This window comes from Vitis riparia, chromosome 8 (genome assembly GCF_004353265.1).
Source record: "Vitis riparia cultivar Riparia Gloire de Montpellier isolate 1030 chromosome 8, EGFV_Vit.rip_1.0, whole genome shotgun sequence".
NCBI lineage: Eukaryota > Viridiplantae > Streptophyta > Magnoliopsida > Vitales > Vitaceae > Vitis > Vitis riparia.
In genome coordinates, this window is record NC_048438.1 from 22,188,831 (window position 1) to 22,206,696 (window position 17,866).

The following is a 17,866-nucleotide window of genomic DNA, read 5'->3' on the forward strand; positions in this document are numbered from 1 at the left end:
CTACCCACCAAGTGTTATAATCTATTACCAACTTCAAAGCATGACTTCTTACACGCGTATGTATAATATAATAATAATAATGAAGTACAAATCCCAAGTTAATGTCATTATTCCCTCAACATGCCACAGTATAGCAGGTAAGATTAAATCTTTTGTTCTTCCTTCCTCTCCCCTCGAAATCTCGAAATTACAGCCATTCGCCATATACAGTTAATTAAAATAAAATTATTAAGCCAAATTTCTTACCCAAAAGGACTTATTCCGATCTATCAGAAATTGAGAATTTCACAGATCAACCAGGAAATCATAGATATTTTAGAATAAAAGAAGAGTGATTCGTTCCACGTATGAAATTATAATACCAATCTCAATGAATCTTTCAAACCATCTACCAGATGGTCACCCTTTCCGTCAAAACTTCGAACGATCCACTCCCAAAGATTGTATCCCCTTTTAAAGTCTAATCTGAAAGTAATCAATCAATAAAAAGAATGGTTCGTGATGAAGGGGAAAGGAAGTAAACATCCAATCTGATGAGTAATCGATAACAAGAACGATTCGTAAGGGGAAGAAACCTGAACCGAATTGATCCTGCCCCGAAAAATTCTGAAATCATTTCATCGTCTTATAAAACCCTCATCGATCATCTGATATCATATCCAATCGTCTTACAAAACCCACGAAACCTCCCATATTCATATAGAATGCTGGAAAAAAAAAACCCTAAAAATCATATCATCGATCACCATATAAAACTAACCTAAAAACCCACCGCCTTCATCTTCCAGATCAATATCCTTTGCTTCAACATCTCAGCCCCTCTACATGGATTTTATAGGCTCCGGAATTTTCATACGCGAACTAAACGCGGAGAGCCGACACGTATTGTACGCGGAGAGACGACGCGTACTGTGCACTGGGAGCCCACACGTACTGTAACGACGAGAACCGACGCGAAATGCACCAGCAGATCCATGCGCAGAGAGCCAGCGTAACACGGTACGCGATGACTAAAGGCTCCATGCAAGGTACCCTCTTTCTAAACTCCGCCTTGGGCCTGAGAATTTCAGCAAAATCTGGCCCCACATCTAGTAAGCATCCCAACTCCCAAACGGTGAGCCCGTATGGCTTCCTATGGTGTACTTGTCATTTTGGGAAAGCATAGCAATTGTTAAAAAATATTTATTGAAATATGATACATTTAAAATTTTTGTTATTCTAATAAATATTTTTAAAATTTTTCTATAATTTTCCTAAAACCCTAGTAGCCTTGAGGACAAGAGAGGAAAAGAGAAACATTTTCTATTTGGGACACAAAGATAATTTTCTTATTTGTCATTAAGGTTATGTAGATCTGTTTCAAGTAACATATTTTCTAAATTATTCTCCATAACTTTAAGTCCCGAATCCCCTAAATTTTACTTTTTTATCACAAGGTTCAAATCATCACATACACTCTTAAACTTCCCTTCTTTGCATTATTTATGGTTTCTTTTATGTTTCTAAGTATGACCAACTCCCCCCATCCTACGACCCAAGCTTTTTAAGTTGATAAAATAGCTGTCATACAGCATATGTTATTTCCTTCAACGTTGATAGGAAAATGACATGCTGTTAACATAAGCACCAAAAATAAATAATAAAAAAGTAGGTAGCAAGAGGCCAATTTTGATTGAAGAAAAGTAATTCATATAGAGGATGAAAGAAATATATGAAAGAAAAGAACTAATCCTCACTGTCAACCTAGGTGACACAAGCAAGCAATCATACCTATTTCCCATAGAAATCACAATTATAACAAGAAAACAATTTTCCTGCTGAGTGCCCACCAAGTCATGCATACAACAAGCATTGAAAAGACCAGAAAAATCACAACAAAAACCTCAAAATCACTCAAGAAAGACACACTGCAAAGGAACAAAACTCAAATGCAATCTTATTGTAACAATATACAAACAGATACACAGTTTAGGCAAATTTGCACATACCGTTGATCTGAAATGGCTTCTTGATATAGGTGACCGTGGGAGAACACCATTGAGTACATCAGTAAGAAAACTCTGCGAGTCTTCAGCTTGTAAGCAGGACATCACTACTTTCATGAAGCCTAAAACAGCCTATTTAACATCTAACAATCGACTCATAAACGTTAAGAGCAACTACCAAACAACGAACTGGATTATGAGTTAGGGACTCATTTTACAATTTCAACAGCTTTCCTTTGCAGCAAAGCTAAAACAGAAGGGTGACCAGATCAGTTACTGAAATACAATTATCTGCATCCTCACATACCAGTAAAGATAGCATAGACACTGCTCCACTTTTTATGTGAGGAGATGAACCAGAAAGGTAGCCCATTATCTGAACATTATGCAACAATTAGCCATTAAAAAGGACGCAGCAACCTCTTTGCAACCAGTGATATCAATAGGTCAAAACAGTTGATTAATAATCAAAATGACCAAAACTATCTCAAAGTCATTAAAAAAATTAGTAGATAGAGATTTATTTCATGTAATACATAATGGGATTTATAAAAAGCAAGGAAACAAAATCAGAGTTCACCAATATATCCAACAAAGGTTGCTTGTCAGAATTTTGTTCCCATTTCAGTCCCATGACTGTTTTTTCCTTCTAATAGTAAGCTTTTCCAACAAACAAAAAATATGAAACTAATACATAAATAAACGGACTTAGATTAATAGATTACAACAGTAGTGCTCCAAAGGGAAAACTTCCTAGAGTTAAAAAGTTGTATTAAATATTACTATTATTATTATTATTTTCCTCCAACAATATCAACGCAATTGATAACTGATCAATGAAAATTAGAGTACAAAACAAGGTGAAGCAACAATATTACAGAAAGCATGGAAAAAAAAGCCACATAATTCAATTATTCAGTAAAACTAGGATCAGTAAGTTTATCAGCTTCTGATGAGATGCTTCAGAACTGAGTTTCCCGAGCTGGAGCTTATCACAAGGAGTCTATCATAAGCTACCTTCCGAACTTCTTCCCTTGACCGTGTATTAGAAAACAAATGCATTATTATAACATCATTTTGTCATGCAGCCAACAGAATGATTATAAAGAAGACAGGATTCAGATATTTCATAACCCAAAAAATATAGTAGTAACAAGAGAAATATCAGAAGACTCGATTACAAATCCCATTTCCACGGCTAGCAAAAGAGAGAAGGATTTCTTTATGAAAAAAAAAAAAAAAACATATGTATATATAGGGATTAAGAAGACTAAAGGAAAGGGACTAAGATTGCTTCCCCACCTTAAAAGCATGAAAGCAACAACCAAGGCTACACATGTCCATTACACACGATCGATCAACTCTTCATCTCCTTTACACTGCAGCATCTGTTCGGGAAGCTCCAACCCCTCCTCTTAAGCTAATCAAGAGTAAACATCCTTCCACAAACAACTTCCCAAGAGAGAAAACCCACTTTTGTTGGCACTCAAGGATTCCAAATGATGCTTGAGTGGAAAGGCTCACCACTTCCTTGGCCTAAGGAAGCATAGAACGATTTGATGGAAAATGTACAAGTTTTCATTTCCTTCCAACTTAAATTGTCATCCTTGTCCCTTCCAATTGAAAAAGAATGCAATTTTCAAAAAAAACTTTCACTCCTTCCAATTCCCAATCATAGAGTAGTCTATGGAAATGGGGGCTTCATCAGCCCCCTTTCCCATCCTACTCCCACAAATCTGTTATCCAACAGTCTTTGTTATTGGCTATGGCAAAAATGACCAGGAAAGCCTCTCCCAACGAGATTTCACCACATCAATCATCTTTCTAGAATTTTATTCATCTACCAATATGCAAAATGAAGTGGGTTCCACTTTTAAAGACTTCCTACCCGTTTACTATGGCCCTCGACAGCTCCACCCTATAGTTATTCCTCACCGCCCTTGAGACCATCCCCTTATTCTAACCTATATTTTCTAACTACAACTTGTTTCCAAAGGAACTCTCTCTTGGACACAAATCTCCAACTCCATTTACCTAGAAGAGCCTTGTTAAGAGTATGGAGCTTTATGATGCCAAGCCCCCCATCTCTTTTACCTAAGGAAATGATGGTCCAATTAACCAAAGTGAGGTTTTCACTCTAAAGCCCCTACACCTCAAAGGAAATTCCTTCGGAATTTGTTGTGTCTTGAGCTCACCATCCTCAAAATGGTAAAAAGAGAAATCAAGTATATCAATATATTTGACCATGTGCTTTTGATTCAGATGAGTCTCCCTCCTTTTAGTAGGTATTGTCTCCTTTACAAGGCTAACTTTCTTTAAAATCTGTCCTCTATTAAGTCCCATACTTTTGTTGATTAGTGAGGAGCGCTCAAAGGCAAGCCCAAGCATTCCTTTTACACATTGGAAATTCTCAAGCCAACTTGAATTCCTTCAAAGTGTTGCTATTCTGTGTGTTTCTAGGTACTGTGAAGAGAACCACCCCTCCATAACTCCCATTGTTCTGACCAATCAAACTACAATCCCAGGAAAAGGTCACAATGGTCAATATAAATAATTAAACAAGCCGCAAAAATTAATAAGAAGATAAAGGGAAACACAAAATGGAATGTTTTTCAAAGATGAGGCCACACCCCCCATGATACTTTTGTTTGATGCATTTTACCAAAAGCTGTATTTTTGAGATGGAAACGCCATATCTTAAAATAAATGCAAGTTTGTTTAATATAACTAACAAAGCATTCTAATAAAGGATTTTATACTCTCAAGGGCATATCATTATAAAGCAATCTTACAACCCCTCCTTGTTTAGTTGATCCTCTTCAATAAGAGAATGTTCAAATCATCCAACCAAGATGTCTGATTCAACCTACACACAAGAATAATGAGGAAAAAAAAAAGGAATGCAAAAGGGAACTCTCTGGAGTTAGGTGGCAAACAATTGGCTTATCCAGTGTTGAGCTCATAAAGGAAATGAATAAGCAGATCCTCATTAAAGGAACCCTTGGATAGATGAAAATCCTGCCTAAAAGCAAATATCCTATTGAATGTAGAGGACTATAAGGTGAAAATTTTAATGCAAAAGACATATATACAAAGCACATATGGAAATGGGAAATGGAACCTTGGTTTTCAAAATATAACAAGATTGTGAGATAAAACCCATGATACCCATGCAATAGTATTTTTGTTTACTCTATTTTATATAGGAAAGAAATTTATAAAGAAAAAGTTGCATTACAAGAAAACCTTTCCTGTTAACAACATAACATCATTTTTGGAAAAATATGCAAGTGCTTGGAGATGATCATCAAAGCATTCTTACAACACCTTGTTAACTCGACATTAATGCGTAAGTGCATTGCCAGAAAACATACGGGAAAGAAACTGGAAGATCAGGTTTCCAAGCTTTTATTTGCCAGCCCATCCTATGACCCAAGCTTTTATTTTCTATTTATAAGTATGAGAACCGTCCTTGACCCAAGCTTTCAAGTTGATAAAATTGTTGTCATGCAACATATGTTATTTCCTTCACCGTTCACATAGCTCTCCACTCTATCAACATCACGGGTGCTAGTCTTCACTTATATTGGGACATTATCTAGCCAACCTACGCACAGAAATTGTATTTAGAAGTTACAAAAAAAAACCAAAACAAAAATCAGATATCTTAAAAGAATGGAAAACGACATGATGCTAACAAAGGCACATAAAAAAGAGGTAAGAGGCCAACTTACTCAAGAAAGAAATATTGTTCAAGGAACAAAACTCAAATACAATCTTATATCAATAAAATACAGCACAGACATGATTAAAACAAACAACCCCCTCATTCCACCAGGCATACCTTTCAAAAAGAAAAAAACAATGAGCCTTTCTTCTCATTATTAAGTGTATTTCTACAACGTGTTGAGTAGAAACTAGCCAAAGTCTTGAGTCTTTGTTCAAGTGATAAACTCAGAAGCTATTTTCGTCAAGAATATATTGAAAAATAAATGCAAACAGATATTTAAAATTGATAGAATCAGAAATAACAACCTAAAAAGAATAAAAGAAAAAACAAGGAAAGAAAGTAAAGAGCACATAAAGAAATTGAACATGCTCGCCTACAAGAGCAAGAATCTGAATTAATGAATCTCTATCTTCATGAGCATTATTGGAATGGAAAGTCCCATGGAGAATGAACTCCATTCTCCTTAGTAACAACCTGGTCATATGAACAAACTTCTAAAAATTATGTCACAAACCAAATATTGTATAATGATAAAATGTGTACATGAAAACGTCCTTCCAAGGGCACAGCCATTTCAAAGCAAATTCTTCATTGAAAAGCAAAACATCCAAAGAGAAGGAAAGTGTTGGAGAACATGCCTTATCCAGATAAAGACAAATGGAACAAAGTACAACAATGTGTCAAGAAACATCATCCAGAGACAGCAAATCAAAGAAAGATGTTGAAAATCCTTGAAGAAAATAAATTCAACTAAGGGGCAAAAACCATTGGATGCATATATTGAAATATCATTCAAAAGGAACATGTTCGACTCTACCAATCAGTTCCTGAAAACAAATTGTCAAGGAAACAATCAAAATAAAGAATTTTGTCCAAAGCCAAAAATCTTGTATTAATTACATAAACCCCACTTCAAACTTCAAAGCCCAAACAGTCCTGTTGCACACTACTTATCATCCTCCTTTTGTTAGCCACTTTGAATATCCATTCAAGAATGTAGTTTACATATAGGAAATCCTAATGGGAACATGGATACATTTTTTTTGGAAATCCTATAATAATTTGTATTTTAGCTATAGTGTATTTTATAATACACAATATGACACACAATACCACAATACAACTAACAAAACATACACATTCAACATTGAAAAAAAAAATGTTAACAGAAACACATTGCCCACCCAAGATAAGAATGAATCAAGTAAATGTAAGACAAAATTAGTTGTGAAAGAGTATAAGTAATACAAGATATATTTTCAAAAGAGGAAAACTCTCAAATCATTCGATTAGTTGGGATTGACGAGGCTCAAACCCGCAACTTCTGCCTTGCAATAGCATTGTTGTGACCAATTGAACTACAATCCCAAGAAAAGGTCATAATAGTCAATATAAATAAATAATCAACCAAGCTACAACAATTAATACTTCACGTATATTACAAAAATCATAGATCTTTTCGAAATAGGCCATGCAAGTAAAAAAGAAAAATCAATTTATTTTATATGTTGTCAACCCTCACATGCCACATCATATTATTTCCTGCAGAAAACAACAAACAATTATATGCCCAAAACCCACAATGAATTCAAAATCATGAAACCCACACACAAAATAATACGAAGATAAAGCAAGGGAAATGCAAAATGGAACGTTTTTTAAAGATAAGGTCATGCCCTGTATGAATAAAAATAAGTATAAGATAAAAGCCAATAATTGCATATGAAAAAGAAAAAAAAAAGAATTATAAGATAAAAGCCAATAAATGCAAAACACACATCTTCATTCATTTCAAAATGAAAATGAAAACAAAAGCAAAAGCATACCAACCTCCGCTTCTTCTCTTGTCCTGAAAAATGGATGCAAATTTTTTTAATATAATTATCAAAGTATTCTTATAAAGATTTTCATACTCTCAAAGGCATATAATTATAAAGCATTCTTACAACCCCCCCTCATATTCAGACTCTGATTGTGAATTCAGTTGATCTTCTTCAATAAGAAAATGTTCAAATCATCCAAACCAAGAAGTCCAATTCTACCTACACTCAAAAATAATGAGAAAATAAAAAAAAGGAAATGCAAAATGGAACTCTCTGGTGTTGGGTGGCAAACAATTGGCTTGTCAAGTGCTTAACTCATAAAAGGAATTAAAATAAAACAAATATCCACAACAAAAGGTAACCCTCATTAGAGGACACCTTAGATTGCCATAGATGAATGAAAATCAGACTAAAACAAATATTCTATAGAATGTTGAAATGAAAATCAGCCTAAAACAAATATTCTATAGAATGTCGAGGACCATAAGGTGAAAATTTTAATGTATAAAACAAATATACAAAGCACATATCATAGTGGGAAATGGAACCCCTGTTTTACAATTATGATATAAAATCCATGATACCCATTCAACATTATTTTTATTTACTGCATTTTGCATATGCAACAAATTTATAAAGAAAAAGTTGTATGACAGGAAAACCTCTTCCTCTTATCAACATCATGTTCTCCATCAGTTGTGGAAAAACATGCAGGTGCTTGGAGATGATCAACAAAGCATTCTTATAACACCTAGTTAATCCAACATTAATGGATAAGTGCATTTCCAGAAAACAAATGGAAAAAAATCCGAAAGATCGAGTTTCCAAAGCCATACCCATACTTCGAAATAGAAAATAAAGGAAACCATAAATAATATAAAAGGTTTAAGAATGAATGTTACCAATGGAATAATGACAGCCTGCAAAAATAAGCAACAAAAAAAACAAGGGGCCAACTTTGATGATTAAAGAAAAATAAATCATATTGAGGGTTAAAAAAATACAGGAAAGAAAAGAACTTATCCTCATTGTCAAACAAGGTAACTCCAGCAAGCTATTATACCTATTTCCCATAGAAACCACAACTATTATTAACAAACAATTTTCTTGTCGGGGTGTACCCACCAAGTCATGCATAAAACAAGCATTAAAAAAAGTAGAAAAATGCTGACATACAACCAAAACCTCAAAATCACTCAAGAAAAAGACAGCCCTTAATATAACTCCAAAAATCAATATTATATCATTATCATTCTGTTTATCCAATTCATAGCAATACAAATTTCAGATAAGTAACCTGGAACCATGGATGACTCAAAAATCCATATCATATCAACATCATTCTTTTTATGCAATTGATAGCAATATAAATTTCAGACAAGGAACCTGACCAATGGATGACTCACACTGTTCAAGGAACAAGCTCAAATACAATCCTAGTGTAACAAAATACAAACACAGACACGGTTAAAACCAACAACCCCCCCTCATTCCACCATGGGCGCCTTTCAAAAAGCAAAAACAATGAGCCTCTCTTCTCATTATTAAGTGTATTTCTACTGCATGTTGAGTAGCATGACCTAAAATCTAGTCAAATTTGGGTTCCGATATTCCTACAACAGCATGCCCTATTCAAAAGGATATCAGGACCATGGTCTCTTATGCATCCAAGGATAGAATCAAGGATAAAGAAGCCTATAAGCTGAGTGACGGATGATGGAGAATAGCAAGCCTGAGTTGTGTTCCTTCCAATCCAGATTTCATTTAGTGGCTTTTTCTACTACGTGTTCAGTAGCATATGACCTAAAATCTAGTCAAATTTGTGTTCCCATATTCCTACAACAGCATGCCCTATTAAAAAACATATCAGGACCATGGTCTCTTATGTATCCAAGCATCGAGTTAAGGATACAGAAGCCTAAAAGCTGAGTGATGGTTGATGGAGAATAGCAAGCATGAGTTGTTGTGTTCCTTCCAACCCAGATTTAGTTTAGTGGCTTATGATGCTTTGGAAGGTTCTAGTTCCACATCTGATCCTAATCTGCTTAGTGGTGTCACTTATTTGTGATTTATTTAACATCTCCTAAAATTGGATTATAAAATCTAAACAAAGAAAATCTGAGTAATTATCACATAAATCCTCTTATTCCTACTTCTCACAACTCATAAATGTATTGGGATCATGTGTAAAATCTCTATGCCTTGCTATGCTATCCATTGTGGGGGAAGGGATAGTTCTAAAAATCAAATGTTCCTCGATTTGGCCTTGAGATATCCAAGAGAAAGCACTCCTGCCAACAAGAAAAATGTCCCATATTGAGGCAGAAGAAGAAGAACATAAACCATAATTCTATGTAGGACAAGAAAAAATGTCCCATATTGAGGTAGACAAAGAAGAAGAAGAGATATCATAATTCTATGTAGGGGTCCCCCTTCAAATTCCACAACACATCATATTTCTTCCTGCAAAAACAAGAAGAGCAGCCGAAGAGCAGCCATATACGGTAAGGCACTCCAAATAACAACAACAATCAACAGCCAAACACCTTCTGTTAGCGCTCCAAATATTATTGTCCCATCATGCTTATCTAAACTCAGATCATTGAGTATATTAGGAGGATAATTTACAGATGTCAATACCTAAATCACTGATGCTGAGTTGGGTTTCAGCCCAACCTAACAGATATAGCTGAAATCTAAATAAAGATGCAATCCCATTTACTACAACATGAACAACATTAGTAGAGACCATAACAAAATAAAAACACATCATTTTCCTCCCAATTTGCCTAAGACTGATAGACAGTTAAAGGTGAGACAAATCCAACACCATAAAAAATATATCTCACATACAACTTGAGAATGTACAAAAATCAAACAGAACCTACCTTACACCCCAAAACTTACCCAATATTAATTCATGATGCAGTGTCATAGATTATTGAAGTAGATAAAAAAACATGAATTTCAAACCATACGAACTTAAAATCCATCAGCCTGATATAGGAACAACTAATATCCCAGAGCTAAAGCTAAAGGAGAACCACAAATTAAGAGATACATCAAAAGAAATAAGAAACAGAAACTAGTATAATAACAGAAAAATGAGTTTGAAAAAGTATTTAAAAAAAAAAAATCATGATTTTCTCATATTTGAGCTACTATGAAAGGTACTAAATAAAATTGAATATAATTAAAATTAGTGAGAAACTTATATATTTTCAAATTATTTAACACATGTTAAAATAATATATATTAAAGTTTTACAGTTAATTTTTTCTTCCTTCCACAAACATAGCTCTCTCTAAGAATTACTATCGTCTATTTTGTCGTGTAGGTTCAGTTGGTGCCTAAAATTTGTCCCTCAATTTGTCATGTAGCCCACAATGTGGTTTCAATTTACTTTTTGTTTTCTAGTTCTTACTCATACCAGCATGCCATCAGTATGTTGAGTTGCCTACTATTAACATTTGTTAAATGTGCAAAGCCTGAAAGTATCAATGTGCTTGCACTACGATTATTTAGACAAAACACAAACAGATTCAGAGGCTAAAAAAATACAACTATGTCCTAAATTTTTTAACAAATTACAATCCAGGGACATTCATCACTAACAAAGAGCTCAAATGAAATGTAATCAGATTGCTGCCAATCAAGGCAAAAAGCTATTCCAATCTACCCATAAAAGTTTATATCAGCAGCAACAAATTCCTGGCCACCAAGAGTTATATAATCTACAACCAACTTCAAAGCATAACTTCTTAAACACGTTTATATGATAATTAATAATAATAAAGTAACAATCCCAAGTTAATGTCATTGTTCCCTCAACATGCTACAGTTATAGCAAATAAGATTAAATCTTTTGTTCTTCCTCCTCCTCCCCTGGAATTACAGGCATTCCCCTAGTACACGGTTAATTAAATTAAAATTATAAATCCAAAACACTTACCCAAAAGGACTGATACTGATCGATCAAAAAATGAGAATTCCACATATCAACCTGGAAATCGTAGATATTTTAGAATAAAAGAAGAATGATTCATTCTACTATGAAATTATAATACCAATCTTAATGGATCTTTCAAATCATCCACCAGATGATCGCCACACCCTTTCCTTCAAAATGTCAAATGATCCACTCCAAAAGATCGTATCCCCTGTTAAAGTCCAATCTGAAAGTAATCAATCAATAAAAATAACGGTTTGCGTTGAAGGGGAAAAAAAGTAAAAATCCAATCTGACAAGTTCATATAATCAATAAAAAGAATGATTTGTAAAGGGAAAGAAACCTGAAACCACGAGCTTTAGAAATTCGACCATCTAAAGGTCCATGAAATCCATAAATCATCCACCTCACCTATACTCGTGAAACCCAAAACTCATCCTCCTCATCGATCTCCGTGAATCTTATAAATCATCCCCTCAATTGAGTCATTTTAGTAAATCATCGCTCTCTTGCAGGTAAGGTCACGAATTGATCCTGCCCTGGAAAATCCTGACAAAAATCCTTTGAGAAATCTTTCCATTGTCTATTCTATGAATCCTCCCATATTCATACCGAATGCTGAAAAAAAAAAAAAGAATTCTAAAATCCTATCATCGATGATGATATAAACCCACCGCCTTCATCTTCCACATCATCCTTGCATCCATCTCACCCTACCAGATTATATGCACCAGAATTTCATACGTGTGTACGCACATAGACTTGTATGTACGCAGAGACGACATATGACACAAATATGTACGCAAAGAGGACGCAATAAAACGAAACTGATGCGAAATGCACCGCAGAGCGACGGTTCCATGCTCAAAAGCCAACGTTAACGTGACGCTCTGCAATACAACTCATGCAAGATACTCTCCATTCAAGAAACATCATCTGGAGACTAGAAATCTAAGAAGGAATTCAAAAATCCTTAAAGAAAATAAATTCGGCTAAGGGGCAAAAACCATTTGATTCATATATAGAAATATCATTCAAAAAGAACATGTTCGACTCTACGAATCAGGCTCCCAAAAAAAAATTGTCAAGGAAACAATCAAAATAAAGCAAATGGACTTCTTGTACTGAAGGGAGAACGGAAGAGATGGTTTGGGATTTGATCCGGTTTTATTCTTCTCTATGGGCTTCTTGTACTGAAGCTTTTAGAGGAGTTCCTCTAAGCATTCTACAACTCAATTGGATTGGGGTTTGCGTTTCTTGTTGGGGTTTCTTTTGTTTTTAGAGTTCTATTGTTGGGTGTTTTTCCTTGGTATTTGTGTAGGAAGGACCTCTCATCCTTCCCTTGGTTTTTTTCTCTTTCTATTGTCTCTTTTCTCTCTCCTATATTTGTTCTTTTATTAATATAATCTTCTTTGTTTCTGATCAAAAAAAAAAAAAAAAACAATCAAAATAAAGAATTTTGTCCAAAGCCTTTATCTATCTAATAACTCCCCCACCACAAAGCCCCAACAATCCTGTTGCACATGACTTACCCTCCTTTTGTTAGACAATTTGAAGTTTACATAAAAGCAAATCCTAGTGGGATCATGGATACATTCTTAATGGAAATCCTATTATAATCTGCATTTTGGCTATAGTATATTTTATGATACACAATAACTGCATATGAAAAATGGTCAACATAAATAATCAAACAAACTGCACAAATTAGTACTTACATACATTTTGAAAATCTTACATCTTTCAAATAGACCTTGTAAGTAAAAAGAAAAATCAATTCATGTTATATGTTGTCAACCCCACACACCACATCATATTATTTCCTGCAGAAACAACAAACAATTATAAACCCAAAAACACGATGAATCCAAAATCACAAAACCTACACACAAAATAATGAGGAGTTTAAAGCAAGGGAAATACAAAATGAAACGTTTTTCAAAGATGAGGCCATGCCCTATATAAAGTATAAGATAAAAGTGCAGAAACAACAAACAATTATAAGCCCAAAAGACACGATGAATCCAAAATCACGAAACCTACACACAAAATAATGAGAAGTTTAAAGCAAGGGAAATACAAAATGGAACGTTTTTCAAAGATGAGGCCATGCCCTATATAAAGTATAAGATAAAAGCCAATAATTGCATATTTAAAAAGATGAGGCCATGCCCAATATAAAGTATAAGATAAAAGCCAATAACTGCATATGAAAAAGAGAAATATAAGATAAAAGCCCAATAAGTGCAAAACACACATTTTCTTCATTCATTTGAAAATGAAAACAAAAGCAAAAGTGTACCAACCTCTACTTCTTCTCTTGTCCTGAAGAATAAATGCAAATTTGTTTAATATAATTATCAAAGCATTCTTATAAAGATTTCAAAACTCTCAAAGGCATATAATTATAAAGCATTCTTACAACCCCCTAGTATTCAAACTCTGATTGTTCAATCAGCTGATCCACCTCAATAAGATATTGTTCAAATCATCCAACCATTCTACCTACACATCGAAATAAAGAGAAAATAAAAAAAGGGCAAAATGGAACTCTCTGGAGTTGGGTGGCAAACAATTGGCTTGTCAAGTGCTAAACTCATAAAAGGAAGTAAAATAAAACAAATATCCACAACAAATGGTAATTCTCATTAGAGGACCCTTAGGTTGCCATAGATGAAAATCTACCTAAAACAAATATTTCATGGAAAGTCGTCAACTATAAAAGTGAAATTATTAATGCAAAAGACAAGCACACAAAGCACATATGAAAATGGAAAATGAAACCCTTGTTAATATGAGCAAGATTGTGAGATAAACCCATGATACCCATTCCACAGTATTTTTATTTATAGCATTTTGTATATACAATAAAGGAAACCTCTTCCAATTAACAACATCACTTACTTCCTCAATTTGTGGAAAAACAAGATGATACTTGGATATGATCATCAATGCATACTTATAACACCTGGTTAACCCAACATTGATGGAGATGAGTACATTGCCAAAAAACAAATTGGAAGAAATCCAAAAGATCAGGTTTCTAAACCCATACTTAGAAATAGAAAATAAAAGAAACCATAAATAATATAAAAGTTTAAGAATGAATGTGATCTCCCCCATCCTATGACCCAAGCTTTTAAGTTGGTAAAATAGCTGCCATGAAGCATACATTACTTCATCGTTGACATAACTTCACTCTATCAACATCATAGATGCTATTCGGCACAAAAATTGGGACATCTCTTAGCTAACCTGCACACACATAAATTACCAACCATCTCATGATTCATCTTATTTAAAGAAACTGTAAAAGTATAGATGCTACAAATAAAAACCAAATCACATATCAAATATCTTAAAAGGATGGAAAGATGGCATGCTGCTAAAAAATAGGCAACCAAAGAAAAGAAAAGAGGGAGCAGCCAACTTTGATTAATGAAAAATAAATGAAAGAAATGAACTTATCTTCATTGTCAACCTGGATAACTCAAGCTAACTATCATACCTATTTCCCATAGAAACCACAATTATCATTAGAAAACAATTTCCTTGCTGGGTGCCCACCAAGTCATGCATACCACATGCATTGAAAAGAGCAGAAAAATGCTGACATACAACTAAAACCTAAAAATCACTTAAGAAAAAAACAGCCCTTAATATAACTTCAAAAAATCCATGTCATGTCAATATCATTCTGTTTATCTGATTGATAACAGTACAAATTCCAGATAAGGAACCTGAACCATGGATGACTCGCATGTTCAAGGAACAAACTCAAACACAATCTTGTTGTAGCAAAATACAAACACAGACATGGTTAAAACCCCTCATCCCACTATCTGTGCATTTCAAAAAAGCAAAAACAATGAGCAGTCTCTCTTCCCATTATTAAGTGTACTTCTACAGTGTATCGAGTAGCAGGAATTGAAATCTAGTCAAATTTGTGTTTCCATATTCCTACAACAACACTCCCTATTCAAAAGCTTATCAGGGCCATGGTCTCTTAAAGGTGAGACAAATCCACTACCATAGAAAATATATCTCACATAGAACTTGAGAATGTACAAAAACCAAATCACCAAAATTTTACCTCAAAAACTTGCAGAACAAGGAAGAAGCATCAAAAGGAATCCAGGAGAGGAAACAAAACCCACCTTACACCCCCAAACATACCCAACATTAATTCTATGATGCAGCGTCACAGAATATTGAAGTAGATAAAAAACATTCAGATCGAATTTCAAAGCATACGAACTTAAAATCCATCAGCCCGTATATAGGAACAACTGATATCCCAGAGCTATATCTAAAGAGGAACCAAGGAATTAGGAGATTCCTCAAAAGAAATCCAACACCTTCCATACAGTAGGTCATCATACTTTACCGTCCAACATAGCAGCATGCCATCAGTATGTTGAGTTCCCAAAACGTTTGTTAAATGTGCAAAGCCTACAAGTAACAATGTACTTCGAAATAGAAAATAAAGGAAACCATAAATAGTATAAAAGGTATAAGAATGAATGTTACCAATGAAAAATGACAGGCTGCTAAAATAGGCAACAAAAAAAAACGAGGGGCCAACTTTGAATATTAAAGAAAAATAAATCATATTGAGGGTAAAAAAAAATACATGAAAGAAAAGAACTTATCCTCATTGTCAAACAAGGTAACTCCAGCAAGCTATTATACCTATTTCCCATAGAAACCACAATTATTATTCCAAAACAATTTTCTTGTCGGGGTGTACCCACCAAGTCATGCATAAAACAAGCATTAAAAAAACTAGAAAAATGCTGACATACAACCAAAACCTCAAAATTGCTCAAGAAAAAGACAGCCATTAATATAACTCCAAAAATCCATATTATATCATTATCATTCTGTTTATCCAATTGATAGCAATACAAATTTCAGATAAGGAACCTGGAACCATGGATGACTCAAAAATCCATATCATATCAACATCATTCTTTTTATGCAATTGATAGCAATACAAATTTCAGACAAGGAACCTGAACCATGGATGACTCACACTGTTCAAGGAACAAGCTCAAATACAATCTTAGTGTAACAAAATACAAACACAGACACCGTTAAAACCAACAACCCCCCCTCATCCCACCATGGGCGCCTTTTCAAAAGGCAAAAACAATGAACCTCTCTTCTCATTATGAAGTGTATTTCTACTGCATGTTGACTAGCATGACCTAAAATCTAGTCAAATTTGTGTTCCCATATTCCTAAAACAGCATGCCCTATTCAAAAGCATATCAGGACCATGGTCTCTTATGCATCCAAGGATCGAGTTAAGGACAAAGAAGCCTAAAAGTAGAGCGATGGATGATGGAGAACAGCAAGCATGAGTTGCATTCCGTCCAATCCAGATTTAGTTTAGTGGCTTTTTCTACTGCATGTTGAGTAGCATATGACCAAAAATCTAGTCAAATTTGTGTTCCCATATTCCTATGACAGCACGCTCTATTAAAAAGCATATCAGGACCATGGTCTCTTATGTATCCAAGCGTCAAGTTAAGGATAAAGAAGCCTAAAATCTGAGTGATGGATGATGGAGAATAGAAAGCATGAGAGTTGTGTTCCTTCCAATCAAGATTTAGTTTAGTGGCTTATGATGCTTTTGGAAGGTTCTAGTTCCACATCTGATCCTAATCTGCTTAGTGGTGTCATTATTTGTGATTTAACATTTCCTAAAGTTGGATCATAAAATCTAAACAAAGAAAATCTGAGTAATTATCACATAAATCCTCTTATTCTTACTTCTCACAACTCATAAATGTATTGGGATCATGTGTAAAATCTCTACGCCTGGCTATGCTATCCATTGGGGATGGATAGTTCTAAAAATCAAATGTTCCTCGATTTGGCCTTGAGATATCCAAGAGAAAGCATTCCTGACAACAAGAAAAATGTACCATATTGAGGCAGAAAAAGAAGAAGATAAACCATAATTCTATGTAGGACAAGAAAAAATGTCCCAAATTGAGGCAGACGAAGAAGAAGAAGAGAAGTCCCTCTTCAAATTCCACAACACATCATATTTCTTCCCGCAAAAACAACAACAATAGTAGCCAAACACGGTAGGCACTCCAAATAACAACAATCAACAGCCAAACACCTTCTGTTAGCCCTCCAAATAATCTTGTCCCATCATGCTTATCTAAACTCAGATCATCGAGTATATTAGGAGGATAAGCTACAGATGTCAATACCTAAATCACTGATGCTGAGTTTGGGTTTCAGCCCAACCAAACAGATATAGCTGAAATCTAAATAAAGATGCAATCCCATTTACTACAACATGAACAACATTAGTAGAGACCACAACAAGTAGAAACCATAACAAAATAAAAACACAATC

General features: G+C 34.4%; 2 long non-coding RNA genes across 2 annotated transcripts in view; both read right to left on the reverse strand.

Moving 5' to 3' along the window:
- LOC117919642 overlaps positions 1 to 10,660 on the reverse strand; it is a 37,997-nt gene extending 27,337 nt beyond the window's left edge. The window contains exon 1 of the long non-coding RNA XR_004652111.1: positions 1,989 to 10,660. This is a non-coding gene — a long non-coding RNA (uncharacterized LOC117919642). The remainder of the gene's footprint in view (positions 1 to 1,988) is intronic.
- Positions 10,661 to 14,294: 3,634 nt separating this feature from the next.
- LOC117919643 lies at positions 14,295 to 15,947 on the reverse strand. The gene is made up of 2 exons (XR_004652112.1): positions 15,875 to 15,947; positions 14,295 to 14,742 (listed from the first exon to the last, which is right to left on the reverse strand). It is a non-coding gene; the product is annotated as an uncharacterized LOC117919643 (long non-coding RNA).
- Between the last annotated feature and the right edge of the window lie 1,919 nt (positions 15,948 to 17,866).